At 43.7% G+C, this 16,747-nt stretch overlaps 1 long non-coding RNA gene across 1 annotated transcript in view; it reads left to right on the forward strand.

The window, feature by feature from the left end:
• The first annotated feature begins 4,536 nt into the window (after positions 1–4,536).
• LOC146833231 (uncharacterized) overlaps positions 4,537–16,747 on the forward strand; it is a 31,088-nt gene continuing 18,877 nt past the window's right edge. The window contains exon 1 of the long non-coding RNA XR_014960207.1: positions 4,537–4,672. This is a non-coding gene — a long non-coding RNA (uncharacterized LOC146833231). The remainder of the gene's footprint in view (positions 4,673–16,747) is intronic.

A 16,747-nucleotide genomic window follows, 5' to 3' on the forward strand; every position in this document is an offset into this window, starting at 1 on the left:
ACTGGGGAAATCTGTATCCTTGTCTGTCTAGGAGGAATCACTTGAGCAAGCTCCTTGGTATAGACTTTTCATGATTATTGCTATCTGAGAATTGTTATTATTTAGTGGAAATGAGGCATAATTGTGGTTCATCAAAATGCACATGGTCTTTAAGGAAGCTCAAAGAAAAACATATATTTGTCAAACATTAATGCACATAATTGAATCAACACTAACCACTAAGTACTTGTTGCACAAAAAATCAAGTCAAACCCAGCATAGAGTGAATGAGAATACTAGATGGCACGTGAAACACTGTGGTCAGAGAGCTTACTGCTAGTTTTATCAGCAGCAGCTGTGAAACAGCTAGTGGGGAGGCTAACTCCAGGAAAGAGCAAGCCCTAACCTACAAACTAGGTTGCAATACTAACTGAACAAACAAATAGGAGTAGGATAGAGTGAGCATTTAAGGTTCCTGAGGCTCAGTTAACAATTTAAGGGCAAATCAAACCTCTGTCATTGACATGATTTTTCGGACCACCACACACACATAACAAGAATGATGCAGTAGGTGCAGACATTGAGGACAGCAGGGTACATTACTGTTTTACATCTCAGGATCACCATTAGAAGTTTAACTTTCCCCCCGTGGGTGGGCTACAGGCCCCGTCAACCGCCACCTATTTTAGGGAGTTAGAGCGAACAACTTGTGTATTTCTACTGTATTGTAGTAGTCAAAGTAATCTCTCCTGGTAGTCTTTTTATTACCTGCAGTCGAACACTGGCTGCTTGCAGGGATCTCAAGGCCCTCTTCCTGGAACTCCAAACACATAACCAAGATTATTGTGCAATGACTGAATTTATTTAACCCATTGCCTAAAGCAATAAGATTTACCAGTGAGTACTTCTGTGACAACTCCTCGATGGGTAACTCCCTGTATCATAAAGTTTGCAGTTTGTGCATGGAAGCCAGTTCCCTGTTAGTGGGTGTAACCTTTTATTTATTACTGGCACTGTTTAGTTGTAAATCATGTAGGGTTATCAGTGTTATTTATATACGTGTTATTGTACAAATCACTGATACCTAAATTACCAAGATTTTGGCGTGGATCGGAGTAAGCCCAAGAAAAGAAGAATAACCAACCATATTGATCGAGGAAGCCTCGCTCATATGATGTGACATGCTTCATCGTAGGCAACCTCTTCCCCACCCTGGTAGGACAATACCTCCATGGTAGATTCGACCTCCTAGTAAACATGATGAAAGGAGTTCTTGAATAAGATAATTTCACACCAAGACAAAGGGTATCCAGATAAAGTTGAAAGTACCCAGAGGTAACCGGGTTTTCACCGTTATTAGTTGTGACCTGTGGTGCATCTAAAACCAACCAGGCGATGTAATGAGAGCACAATATTTAGTGAAAAAAAGGGTGTGCAATTGTTGTGCTTCTGATTTCTTTCCCTCCCACTTCCTCAAAAGAGACCCCTCCCCGGTCTTCAAATTGATGACCGTTGGGACAATGCTGATGCCTTCTGGGCATGGCATGACGGCCACTTCAAAAGGCTGTGCCCCTTTCATTATTTCTGCACGACAGGGTGGCTGCTGCAGGCCCTCGCACCCTGTTGTACCAGTAAGTATATGTCCTTGGGAGCGGGCTGCTTCTCATGCGCTTTGTGAATGGCAAAAATAGTAATTATACAGCTATTCAGTCCCTGGCGGCACACCACCCAGGATTATATGCTGCATAACTAAGCACTTATAAGGTCCCAAAGGCGAGACCTATTGGCTATGCCAATGCTTGTTGTTATTGGCACTGATGGGGACAATGGCGGCTGCTTTTTGGGGAATTTGCATAGCAATCGATGTGCAGCGTTAGGGACACCGCAATCATTTTCATTGTAATTTTATTTATCTTTGATGTAGAGCGCGGCGTCCACTTCTGGGACACCGCGCTCTGTTTAATTTTTTACTTTCATAGTGAACGCGGTGCCCGCTTCATGGACACCGCGCTCTGTTTGTTTATTTTATTTTTAACATTAAAACTGATCGCAGCGCCACTTCAAGGACAGCGCGCTCGGTTTCTTTCTTTATTTTTTAACTTTAACACTCAGCGCTGCGCCCGCTTCAAGGACCCCGCTCTCAGTGTTAAAATAAAAAGAAACCGAGCGTGATGTCCTTTAAGCGGCGCCGCGCTCAGTTTTAAAGTTAATCAAACAATTGCAAAAGCAATAGATCTCGCATTTACGTGAGTTTATGCTATTGGCATTGTCATTTACAATGGCAGTAGCTTAAACTTGCGTAAATGCGAGACCTATTGCATTGCCAATGCTTGTATTTTAGTGTTCCCAAGCCATTAGGTGTGGCCTTTGTGTGAGGCATGCGCACACGCAGGCAGACAGGTGTCCACAAACCAACACATGACAGACACCCATCTCACATGGTTCACAAGACACCCTCACACACACTACTAACACCTCTCAAAGCTTCCGGTTTGCTGTACGTCAGACTTGTGTTTGCAGTGTGAGGTGTTCCCTCATATCTGACCTTTTGAGTTACACTTAATGTCGATCATTAAAGAAGGGCCATGTTGACATCTCCAGGCCTGCTTTGTCTTTGAAGGTATGTAGTTTTGTGGTTATAGTGAACATAATGAAAATATCAGAACTACAAGTAACAGAATGCAATGTTAAATGAATTAACTGCCTATATATCTTTTACATTGGTCTGTGCTCGGTGGGGTTAGTCCCAGTACTGTTTTTTCTTGCATTCTGATATGTTTAGCATTTCCCTTTCGTTATCCAAAACTACAAGTGAAAGTTTTTAAAGTATAAATTGATAATGTATTTACACGCGATGAGGGGTAGATAACTCGTGTTCTGTTTTCTGCACAGATCTGTAAATATTCCGTTTCTGAAGCCTTAGGCATACGATCACTGCTGTTGCTCTGTCGTTCAATCACATTATTCCCCGTTGACCTTTTAATGTTTTATTTTTTATCATTAAATCTTTTAGATTAAACGTTTCAATATGCTCTTTAATAGACACTCTCCTACTTGCAGGCCCAAAGTATTAACATGTTTTAAGAAAAAATATACTCACGTGGAACAAAAAACAAAGAGTTCAAACCTCTTGATCGAGGGTTTTCAGCAAAAAACCCACATGCATCACTTTGCACTTCGTTGCGTTAATAAACCGTAAAAACACGGCCTCACAACAAATACTTACATTACAAGGGAGCAGCAGTGTATTATCCAAGCCCACCTGATGACGCTACCGAGCCCCAGTACCACCGGTAGTAACAACAACAGTAATAGCAGCTCAGGGCGGGACCAGTTAGGCAAAACAAAGCCTTCACATCCGAGGGTTTCCTCCAAACACTGCTGACCGGGATCCGGTCAAACTGTTCCACCCGTGAGTACTTTTTTTCCCAATGGAAACAAAAAGTAAATCTTAATTTTGTTTAATGTGTGTAATTTGGGTGGTAACCTCCAACAGAAACGTACGTTAAAACATTAGTAAAGTAAATCAGTTGTTCAACCCTAGGATACATGTTTTTAAACTGGTCACACTTATGTGATATAATTTACATTTTTGCAAACAGATTTTCCATTTTTAGTTGATCAGGGAGATGTTTAGTTGGCTTTTAATCGCATGAGTGCATTTCTAGACCAAAACGCTGGTTTTGATTTCAATAGCTATAGGCTATATGGTCTTTCCTTTCGCAAAAATATGTTTTCTGAAGCTGCCACTGGGGATTTTCGTTGTGGGATGTTTCTGAGTTTCTTTCCCTGCTGGTCATTGGAAAAGTGCTGTGTCGTGCCACGTGTTTGCATAGACTACCGGCAAAATCCATAATGTTTACTTAAAGTCAAGTTGTGAAGTATCGGTCTGTGGAAAAATGTGAATATGTCGCCATTGCCAGAGTAAGAAAACCATTCCAAGATGGCACTGATTCCTACTATTTTTCCCCGTGTGAACAAAACAGGTGCTTTAGCTCTTGCAACTAATCTGGACCATAAGATTTATTTGTATTTCACATTGCTGGGGCCCCTTATATTTATAGCAATTACTCTTAGCAATGCAGTGTCTGCAACAATCAGAAACAGTCTCTACTATGAGGGCCTAACATACTCTACCACTGTTCGTGGCCTGCTAACAACAAGTTTGTCCCCAGTAAAATAAATAACTGGTGAGACACACTATGAATTTACCTCTCCTCCCTTTGATGCTATACCTTATATAAACAAGCATTTGCAATACAGTAGGTCTCTCATTTACGCGAGTTTAAGCTATTGGCATTGTAAATGACAATGCTTTTTTTTATTTATGTTTCAAAAACGAAAACATAAATGTCATTTACAATGCCAATAGCTTAAACTCGCATAGATGTGGGCCTGTTGCATTGCAAATGTTTTTTTTTAATTAGAAGCGTTGGAAAAACTGTCTGCCAGTCACCCCGCTTCCTGGCTGTGACTGGTCCCTATCTGCCGAGGGGGGCGGGGCTCTTCGGACACCAGGTATTCTTCTGAGGCTCGCAGAACGAGCAATAGTTTGCTGCTACACGACGCATGCGCCGCTTCAATCCGCGGAGCCCGCACCTGGTGAGGCGCTCAAGGCCAGCGCGGAGCCCCGAACGTGAGGGCTCAAGCCCTGCCCGGGGCTAAGAGAGCTACCTGGTAACAGACAAGAGAGGCAAGTGCAGGGAAGGGTGATAGAGTGCATGCAACAAGGCCCACGAGGCTCGGCTGGTCTGCCAAGCACAGGCGCTTCAAATACTCCCTTTGAGGTAGCGCCGCACTCGGAAATGAATGGAGAACTAAGTCTCCTGGCGGGTCAGGGGGCGGTGGAAGATGCGAGCTGGGTTCATTTTGACGTGTTGAAAACCCCCCACATAAAGGAGTCTTCCCCAGGGAGTCTTTTTTAAATAATAATTTTTGTTGGGTAAATAAACAGGTACCAGGTTCACAAAAAGACACGAACGAGATGATGAATAATACAACCTGTCTTAAGTCTGCCGCGCAGCAGGCGGCCCTGCAGGATCGTGGCTGATAAAATGAAAGCCTCCTCCTAGTAGGGTGACCAACTGGCATTGGTGCAAATTCAGGGCGGTGAGTGTAAAAATTCAGGACAAAGGGTCAAAATTCAGGTCACAAATTCAGGACAGGAGGTCAAAATTCAGGACAATAGGTAAGTTTTACAGACACATCAGAGGAGGTCGCGCAATAGTATATAAGTAAGCCCAGCCATATCCAAACATATTCAACTATTTGCAAACCTATCCCATCATGTATTCTTCCATCTATCATTTCACTCATCCATCCATCCATCCACCCTTTCATCTTATCCATCTGTACACTCATCCATCCACTCTTCTACCCATCCATTCACTCATCCATCCTGCCATTTACCCTTTCACCCACTCTTCCATCCACCCAGTCACTCATCCTTCCACCCTTTAAGTCATCCATCCATCCTCCCTTTCTCTCTCCATCGACCCTTTCACTTAGCCATCCTTCCTTCCATCCACCGGTTGTATGACGTTACAACATATTCCGTTGCAACGCATGCCTTTACCACGCATGCGTTACAACGGGAATGCCATCACCACGCATATCTTTTATCACAAAAATGCCTTTAGCGCGCATATTTTTACGTAATTCGTTAAACTATGCACGTTAATGGCATTTTCATGTTAAAGGAAATCTCCTATCCCTACAAATTAACCCTAATGTACCTTTAAAATTTACTCCTGCGCGACACCTCCATTCCCCCTTACCTCTCTACTCCAAGCACTTCTGATTTGCATTTTACGTCGTAGGTCACCCACCTCTGAGCTTCTTACCGACCTCTAGCGGGGTCTCTCACCGTCCGTCCGCCTTCCCGGGAGGGCACCACAGCTCACTGGCCACAGCAGAGCCGAGTCTCACTTCTAGCCAGGAAGACTGCACGGCGGCCACCTCTGTAACCGATTGCCTCCGCTCATGCCGAATGTGTTGACCACTACAGACAACCCCCCCTCGCTGTGAATCCCCTTTCTGAGCTAGAATTGTGAGGCTGTAATTTAAGGTTCAGAGCTGCCGAATTGGGAACTATGCAAATAGGTTTGAGACCTACCTCAGCTGAACATCCTGTAATTCTGGGCAAATTACTTAATTGCCCATGGACTAAAATAAAAATGAATTTGATCTTCCGTAATCAAATACAAACTAACTACATTTATAAAGCACAACACTGTCACCCCAAGGGGTATCTGGGCGCTGTTTCTCCGAGGAGCCAGGTTGCTCTCTAGCGCTGGTGGAGGCTATAGTTGGCTGAGGGGAGTAATGGAAGGGGCTTCGCTTGAGAGCCTTTTGTTGGCACCTCCACTCAAGTATTTTTCAGGTCTTGGTTTGGGGTGGTGGTGGTGTGGGGGTTAAATGTGACATGCTCATATAATGGCTGCCCTTGGACAGATATCAAACTATATAAAACTGATAAAAAATAACCTTCTGTTTGCTCGTTTTAAGCTTCCTCGAAGGCAGGAACATAATGAAAGAGGATTCTTCATACAATAATAAAAATGTTCGTATTCCTTCTTCGCATGGCTTTTTTTTGCCTTCGTTTAGTTTGAACTGTCAGTCACCGATCATTAAAGCAGCTTTAGACCACGTTTTATACTGCTTTCACCTTGCATTCAATGTTAAAAGTAAATTTTGATCAGAGTAGAAAATGCCAGCTGTGGGTGATTCTCTCCATTTTTGTACCGACCTGGACATTAAAATACTGGTAATGCAATTAAAAAAACGGCCAGGTGGCAGATAGCCAGATCAGGAGTTATGGCCTTTCGTGCCACTTTATTGCACTTGGCTCGCCCAACCAAAATGTAGTGCTGCTAGTTTTCACAAATGTTTTTGGTGCTATGAGTTTTATAATTTATCAGACATTTCTCTATAAATGAGCCCAATGAGACTAGCCAAATGCTGTTTCATGAATGGGTGTGATTCGGGAATGTGGGCCACTTTTTGGGGAGTTCCTGGGCCGAATTGTTATCCCAATCAGACCCTGGGTGTGGTAAGCATGGCATGATCGGAGCATCGGCTGCCTCTGGGTGTTTCGTATAGCGTCAAGTCCTAGGTTGTCCAAGCTTTAGATGGAGGGGGTAGTTAGTAATGGCCCGAGCGTAGGGGAGCGTGATGAGACACTTCAAAGGGCATTGCAGTCTACCGGTCAGAAGCCACCATCCACCTGCAGCAGGGGTGGTTTATCAGTGGCACGTCTTGGCGGTGCAGTGAGCACTAACGCAGGTGCTGCTTGGTGCCAGGGTGATGTGGAAATGTGGATTTTCCTGATCAGTTATGTCCCCTATCTTGGACCCCAACGGTTCTATATGCATGTTACAAATACATGTATGTTCCCTCCAGTTCCAGTTTCTAAGAACGCAAATATATGTGTGTCTACCGTCGACATGTTCTCTGTCAGATCCGCCATCTATGGGCTGGATATTCGATTCCTAAGTATGAAAGGCCACCGACTTTATATGGCTAAGTTACTCCATTTTTACAGTTCAGGCAAGTAGGCCCGATTCTGTCCTCAAAGCCTTTCCCTGCTCTCTGTCTCTGACAGCTTCAGCTTGAGCTCGCATCTGTATCCATGAACTTTGTCCTACTCCCTGTGCAGCTAACGGTGCCTGCCTCGGCCAGTTTTCGCCTGCCTGCCAAGAAGCTGTATTTCACCTTCGAATTATCTATTTTGCTCTCCAGCCGATGCATTCCTGTCTAGTGATTTAGGTAAACATTTCCTTTAGCTCACAAGCAAAGGACTCAGCTTTTCCGTCCTCCTGCAAGTGATTCATAGCCCTGCTGCCATGGAAAGTTTTCTGCCTCTCGCATCTCATATAGACACTTAGGCGTTTGTGCACGCACACAGTCAGTATAGACTAGATTCTGTCCGAGAGTCCTTCCTTGTGGATAACATAGTTCTTTAAACATAGGATGTTAGATATGATTTGGGATTAGGTTGACTTGACCCCCCAGACTTTTCGTCTCCACATGTAGAGCTAAATGTCAAGTCCCTTCACCCCCTAGTTGCACGTCACTCACACGTCATGCTGCTGCGCGCGCATCTATGCCAAGTATTATCTTATAGATCCACCTATGTCTGATAATCCTAACCAATCATGTTTCTTTTATTCCTTATTACGCCTAGTTTCGATTACGTACCCGTTATGTCACTTTTCTTATCAAATGTTACGCCTTCTACATTCGTTTCATTGTAATGTACTTATTATAAAAATGCATGTCTGTCAATAAAGTATTGTACTTCACTTCCTGAACCCTCGTGGTGACGGAACCTGAAGGCCGCGACTCGAGTCGGCCATTTTGAGTGGAATAAAGCCCATTTAGAAAACCTCTTATACCACGGATTCTGCCTCTTGTTATTTTGAGCTATTTTACTTTATTTTAAGATTCCGTATGAAATTCAGTCCGGTAAAGAAGATTTTATTTACCACATAATGGCGCCCGAACAGGGACACTTTCTCATCTCACGCGCCGGCGGTGCGTTGCAGGCCCGGTCTCCTGCCACAGCTGGACGGACCATAAACGCGTACCAGCAGGATTTCCTGTAAGCTCCCTCCGGTCAAGCGGGGGCGACTGAGGCTGCGATCAACCCAGACGAGGCGGTGAGAAGTGCGAAGTATCCCGACCAGAGCCTAGCTGAGAGAGCAAGATCCGAGGTATACAGAGGCCCACCAGATATTTCGAAATCCCGATGTCCAGAGGGTCCGCTGTCCGCAGTCATCGAGTCCTGTCCATTCTCTGAGGCCTTCCGTTTCAAGGAGCTACTCGGTGAGTACCATCGCCGGGGAGGCGTGTTGACGCGCACATAGGTTGTGCCGGTCAAGACGGATTTGGGTACACAAATCCGGTCTGCACTGTTTAGCAGTGTATATGTACTGTTTAGCAGTATATCAAGTATTCCGAAGTATGCAGTTATTGTCAAGAATTCAGCGTGGTGATTAGTTAGGCAGACTGTCATCATTGTCGGTCATTGTTAAATGTTTAATGTTTAATGTTTTCAGAAATGTCTTGCATATTGTGGTATGAATGATTGTTTATTGTACACTGTTCATTATTGGGGTTTTTTCGTATTAAGTAAGTTCAAGAGTAAGTATCAGATCAGTTGTCAATATGCCGCTCTTCTCGAAGTTAAGACAGATTACTACCAGAAAAGGGGTGCTTGAAGAAGCAGTTCCTATTCCTCCTAGGGACACTCCAGGGCATTTTATGTACCATAAGCATGGCTTAGATGCCATATTGTTTCTTGATCTATGGGTAGATTATACCAAGGGATTGCCGGAAAGTCAAAGGTGGCCCGTAGCGGGAACCTGGGATGCAGAATGCATCATGAAAGTGGAGGAAGAGTTATGGAAAAGAAAGGTCAGACAATCACAGAAAGACGCTGTTGAGTTATGGCGTAAAGAATCTCATAGACGAACAGAAAAAGCACGTAGACAAGAAGAGAAGAGTAAAGAAAGTTCAAATAAAGTTCAAGAAAATCTATTAATTAAGGAAGGTATCCGAGTGAAATCAGAACAAGTAAATAGACAAAGAAATGCTCTTATGAATGGTATGTATCCCCTTCTAGCCGAAGGACTACCTAAGGCTGCTCCAGAGATGCCAAAAGACTTGCCACCCCCATTATTTCCAATTAAGGTACATCCAAAAGGGCATCCCAGAACCGCAGAAGATGTTTTTCTTTCCTCATATCTAGACGACGCAGCTCCCGAGTATGCTAACGCCGCACCACATAGACCGTCTGGTGTAGGGGTTCAACGTCAGGATCAGGTATCTGTCCCCGTGCAACAGCAAGTCCCGACACAAGCTTCGGCAAGCACATCTGTTTCCGCATCTGTCTCCGCAGTCGACTCTACAGAGGTATCGACACCCATAGTTGCTGTGTCACGTTCAACGAACCCATTCACACCCGACGCCCCAGATGGGGCCACGGGAGGTGCTAGCATTACCTTTACACCACCTAGAATAAATAAACTTGTCTTTCAAGAGTCAGCACATTCACGTACACCTAAATTCGTAAGTGAACGTACGCTTAAGGAACTCCTTGTAAATTGTAGATATGACCCGGTGGTTGGTAAAGAGGACGAAATGGTCCTGGCATCATTACGTATCAGGCGAGCCGCAGAGTATTTAGCAAGGTTACCAGGAATGACTACGCATCTAGATAACATATATCATTTTGTTCAAACAGGACGAGATCCAGGATGTATTAACAGAGCTATGGAATTCCAGAAAGTAGAAATACAGGGGGAACTGTTACGTTTCCTCATAAATTGTGTGATCAGAAATCAAGACCGCCCGGGGGTAGACCCGAATGCAATGCTTATTCTTACAAGATGGAGTCAGAATATATCAGAAGGGAGACACGATAAGCAAAATTGTATAATAGCCATGTGCCGAAAAATCCGTAAAGAAATAGAGCGTATTCATGAAGAAAGATTGGGAACAGACGAGTTTGAGCAAGATGAAGTGTCCGAATCAGGGAATTCCGCAAGACAGCCAGAGACCATAGCCTATGTAGGCAGAGGAGGATCCTGTGATAATGCTAGATGTTTTTCTGATCCCATACACTCAGTATGCCCAAATAATAGCAGAACGTATCCGACGCCTATAATAAATCTGAAGTCTCCTGAACATTCGTTTCAAGCCGCAGATAAAATACTACGAGAACGAAGGGGTTACCACCTCCTCGTATCCATGGATGAGCAAGAATTAGCCAGATCAGCCGTTCACTGGATTGACAGTCCTGAAAAATACGGTGATGAGACCGTAGCACACACGTTTTTTAATCTCAGTACAGATGAACAACGTTTAGCTGGAATCTATATGATTCAGCAACTCCTCATATTATATAAGAGCCAACATGCTGACCCTGGTCCTTTACCTGATATATTAACGGAACTACTCACGAACAGATGGAGAGGTTCTAGTAACAAGCTAATTAAAGAGATATTAGTGTCACGTAAGCAGTATGTCCTTTTTGTAAGTCCGGATTCTCTCTCGCTGCCCCGCAGAGAAAGAGCGCCGTACTATATGGATAGACAAAATCCCCTACGAGAAGTGCACCCAATAAAAGGCGAAGACAATGAGTTTCACCGTGTATTTGTTTACACACCCATATCAAAAATGGAATTATTAGAAATGAAAAAAGTAGTACCTAGTCATGACAAAGACCCAGCGGGTTTCCACCGAGAAATTAAAGACATGTTACTGATGGGAGAGTACACCTTTCCTGATATTATGACGATATTAAAGGTGCTTTTGCCTGCTGGCATTTATGAAAAACTGAAAGAAAAAGAGTGGGAAGTGGGAGACCAAAAGATAGACTGGACAGCATTAGCAGAGGAAGAAAGGGGCCGAACTGCAGGTTCAGGGCTCGGGGATAAAGTTAAACTGTTACCAGGTTTACTAGTACAGGTACTGCCACGTTTATTAACTACAAAAAAGGAAGATTGGGGTGCAATCACAGCCTGCAAACAAAAGCAAGATGAAGACACAAGCGATTATTATGCTCGATTTGAAAAATGTTTTGGTATAAATAGTGGTATAAAAGCAAGTAGTGACTCATATCCACATCTATTTGTGACAAAATTAGTGGAAAATGCATTGCCCCCAGTGAAGAATAGAATATTGAAATTCGAGAGTACCTGGCAAAGTAACACTCCGTCGCAAATGCTACAAATGTTACAGTATCATCACAATAGAATTAGGGATGAACAAGAACACGAGCATAGACGCATGAAGGATACAAAAATGAAAATGCTAGTTTCTCAGACAGTACCAGCAGATGGTCACAAAAAGGGTGTGACACATTCTGGTGATTCTGCAGTTCCTGTAAAGGGAACCTGCAATTACTGTAAACAACTGGGCCATTATGTACACGATTGTCCAGTCCTGAAACGTAATATAGCTACAGGTATTGCAAAGGAGAGACCACGATTAGTTAGACAAGATCAGAATGAACAAGGAGCTATGCAGCATGGACAGTCCATGCCAGTTCAACAACAGTCCATGCCAGCCTCACAGCAACCCATACAGTTTGTGCCAGCTGCACCACCGTTGCCTGCTACTGCCACACAAACCACAACACGACAAATGTATCAGACTGCACAGTATGAATACCCTGAGTATCAGCGTTACGCATGAACCAGCCTAGAGAGGGAAGTTGACTTACCGCTTATCGAGATTCCTGTAGATCAAGAAGGACCTTATGTACATAGTGAATTATTAGGTCAAGATAGAAAATTCTTACTCGATACAGGGGCAAGTCGAACAACCATAAAACGTAGTGAAGTTCCAGGGGCACCCCTCTCAGGCTCTCAAAATGTTTCCCTTGGTTTTTCAGGAAAACCTATTGTTAATGAAGTATCACAGCCTCTACCACTTACGATAGGACCTTTGACACGAACTACAGATTTATTGCTTACTAAATCATGCCCAGAAAATCTGTTAGGAATTAAAACTCTGAAAGCACTAGGAGCCATAATATGTTGTTCTCCGGAAGGAGTAAGGTTGTTTTTACGTGACTTTAAAGGTCACTATGTGTCTAGAGACATGGATCCCCGACTACAGACTTTACCAGTACATCTATGGGCACAAGGCCCTACGGATGTTGGCTGCATGAACATTACACCCTATCGAGTCACACTGAAAGCAGGAGTGGTACTACCACGAATGCGACAATACAAGTTACCGCATGATGCTGTAGTGGCTTTGCTGAAAATCATTGATGAGCTGATTGCCCAGGGAGTAGTTGTAGAAACAGACTCCAATGTATGTAATTCACCGATAATTCCGATTCTTAAACGAACTGATCCTACTGCCCCACCAGTGTACCGATTGGTTATTGATTTGCGTGAACTAAACAAGTGCATTGTACCACAATTCCCTGTGGTCCCTGATATATCATCATTGTTGACAGCAATTGATTCCGAAGCAACATTCTTTACTGTAATCGATCTCAAGAATGCCTTTTTCAGCGTCCCAATAGATCCGGAAAGCCAATACTTGTTCGGATTCAGTTTAAATGGGCGCAGCTTTAAATTCTCACGCGCTCCCCAAGGATTCACAGAAAGCCCCAGCATCTACAGCCAAGCACTGAAACGAGAACTTGACAGTATCCACATGCCAGTCAATACTGCACTGCTTCAATATGTCGATGATCTGCTGATCACAGCGAGAAGCGAGCCAGAATGTGAAAAAGCTTCTCTGACAGTTTTACATTTCCTAGCCGACAAGGGGCACAAGGTGTCTCCTTCTAAGCTGCAATTCTGTGTCCAGCGAGTTATTTATCTTGGTCACTCGCTGTCCAAGGAGGGAAGGCAGCTTACACCAGATCGCATCCAGTTAATTGCTAACATGTCAATACCCCAGACACAAAAGGAGGTGCGGGCTTTCATAGGCCTCACTTCATATTGTAGGCAGTGGATCCCTCAGTACGCATTTCTAGCAAAACCACTCATTCAGTTAACCACACAGGAGGCAGCCACATCGACTGTTCTCCCTTGGACTCAGGAACATACACAAGCTTTTGAAAGCCTAAAGGAAGCTTTATGTCAAGCACCTGTTTTAGCAACACCATGTTATAGCAAACATTTTACACTCTTTGTTACAGAACGCGAAGGTACTGCCTTGTCAGTACTCACTCAGGATCAAGCAGGATCACGCAAGCCATGTGCTTATTTTTCCAGTACATTAGATCCCGTAGCTCAGGCTTTGCCTGCATGCCTGAAATCAGTGGCAGCGACAGCTTTAGCAATCAGACAAAGCGATGCCATAGTATTAGGACACCCATTGACAGTACAAGTACCACATGCAGTAGAGGTTCTTGTGAACCGAACACAAACACAACACTTGACCATAGCAAGACTTACCGGTTATGAACTGACATTGTTTCAACCACACATAGAGATCCGACGGTGTAATACATTGAATCCTGCTACACTATTACCTGTAATTGGAACAGACCCACTAGCTCATGATTGTGTTGAAATCATTGAAATAAAGACGAAACCTAGACAAGACTTGACAGACGTTCCATTGTTAGATCCAGACCTGACGTTGTATGTAGACGGATCGTGCATGAGAACAAATACAGGAGATTTAGTGACCGCGTATGCAGTCACAACAGACACTGAAGTTATTGAGACAAATTGTATAGATACTTTGTCAGCCCAAGCAGCAGAACTTATTGCTCTAACACAAGCCTGTATTCAAGCCACAAATAAGAAAGTTAATGTATACACTGACTCACGTTATGCATTCGGAGTTGTACACGACTTCGGCGTGCTGTGGCGAGAGAGAGGTTATTTAACCTCCCATGGTGCCCACATTCAGCACGGACCCCTCATTCATGCCTTGTTAGACGCAATACATCTACCCACTGCTATATCGATTATGAAATGTAAAGCACACACGAAGGTTACTGATACCATTTCTCAAGGCAATGATTTAGCTGACAGAACAGCTAAACAGACTGCTCAGAATCGCACATTAGATATGACAAAGCCAATAGTTCAGACACCAACACAGTGTATGACAATTAAGGATCCCGCATTTGACGTAATTGACATACAGACACATGCCACAGCAGAAGAAATAAAGAAGTGGACTGAACTAGGAGGGATCCAGACAGATCAAGGATGGATGACGAAGGAGAAATCTGTATGGTTTCTCCCTGATTCCATGGTTCAAGCCATTATAGCTACAGTTCACAGTCCAGCACATTTAGGAGAGAAGGCTATGCTAGACAGCATTCAGCACATTTGGTTCAACAAACATTTACGAGCAGCAGCTAAACAAAAAGTTCGTACCTGTATGATATGTTGTCAGTTTAATCCAGGAAAGAGTGTTCCCGTAGAGCAGGGTGGATTTCAGCCTCCTGACCATCCTTTTGAAGTCCTCCAGATGGATTATATTCAGATGGAACGTTGTCGAGGATTCAAATATGTTCTCGTAGTTGTCTGCGCTCTCTCCCGTTGGACAGAGGCGTATCCCGTATCAGATTACACTGCCCCGACTACTGCCAAGCAGCTAGTTCGAGAATTCTTCCCACGGTACGGTTTACCACGTGTTGTATATTCAGATAACGGCCAGCCTTTCTCATCCGAATTAATGAAACATGTCTCACTTTTGTTGGGATATCAGTGGAAATTCCACTGTGTCCGACACCCCGAGGCAGCAGGTCTCGTGGAACGACATAATCAACTTTTAAAAATCAGATTGTCTAAAATATGTCAGGAAAAAGGTGTGGACTGGATAGTAGCCTTACCAGTTGCGCTATTTTACATGAGAATGGTAGCACACTCTCGAACAGGGCTATCCCCTTATGAGGTGATCTTTGGTAGACCACCGAATATGTGGGGGACGCCTATACCCCGTAAAATAACTGATGTTGACTGTAATATGCTGACAGATTACCTGGCTTCCTTGATGTCTGCACTACAATCTTGTCGTTCACAGGTAGTCGCAGCTTTTCCCGACAACACCGAGGTGAAACCTCATGATGTAATTCCCGGCGATTATGTTCTCGTCAGGAATTTCGATCGGAAAACCCAACTGGAGCCAAGGTGGAGGCTTCCTAAGTTGGTCCTGCTGACGACCAGAACAGCTGTGAAGATCGAAGGGAGAAAAGGCTGGGTGCATTCCAGCCATATCAAGAAATTTCATGGACTTCCTCCTGACACAAACAGTACTCCCCGTGTGTCTTCCCCCATTGACTCAAAGCTACCTTTGGCTGAAGCCAGTAGCACCGAACTCTATAAGCAGAAACTCAGGTCCAGATCCAAACTGTCGGACGATTTGATTGTTTAAGTCCTCTCCAAGGTGAAGCGGTTGAATCTGTCCCGACATGTATCCCTTAGGTCTGAATGATGTAGAGTCCAGAATCATAATGAAACGACATGCTTATTGTAAATTACTGCGTAGCCACTGTATTGTGACTTTATTAATTTTGTTTTCCTTGAGTTTTTTAATAGTTACTGCAAGTATATTGTTGCATATGTATTATCCTGTTTCTAAACGTGCTTTCAATATAACTGATGAACATTCTTTTAGTGACCTACCCCCACATGAGTTGTCCTATAGACTTGCGCTGCGCAACAACACCTTCATTAGTATGTTACATCATTCCCATCAGACTAGTAATGCCACCAATTGTTGGGTGTGTGGCCGACTCCCTCCCTATCAGAATAACAAAGGAGTTCTGCCTTTCTTTCCACATCCGTTCACACACAATGGCTCCTGTGGAGCATGGTTTAGTTTATTAAATTCCATAGACCCAGACACAGCAGTTTATCAACAACATTGGATATGGGGAAATCTGAATCTAGTTTTATTCAAAGTCTGTCACCCTAATAAGGAGGGTCACCCCAGTAGAACAGGAACTGATTTAGAAAATGAAGTGTATAAATTAGGTAATTTTACGCCTAATCTTATGATTTTGAATGTCAAATCCGAAGTTGAACTAATTCTGCCCACTATGTCAGTATTTCCAGTTAAGGGTGAATTATGTGTAAGAAAAGTTGGTTCCATACACATGGGCCATAGCCAATGCGTTACTACAGTAGAATATCGTGATCAAGGTAAATCTTCATTTAGAGCTTCTCGCCATTCTTACTTTATATGTGGTCAGACGGCATATATGCGTCTGCCTCTAGATTGGGATGGTACCTGTTACATAGCATTCCTTTTGCCACCTGTTTTTCTAGCTCCC

Source organism: Triturus cristatus, chromosome 4_2 (assembly GCF_964204655.1).
Source record: "Triturus cristatus chromosome 4_2, aTriCri1.1, whole genome shotgun sequence".
In the NCBI taxonomy this organism is placed as follows: Eukaryota; Metazoa; Chordata; class Amphibia; order Caudata; family Salamandridae; genus Triturus; species Triturus cristatus.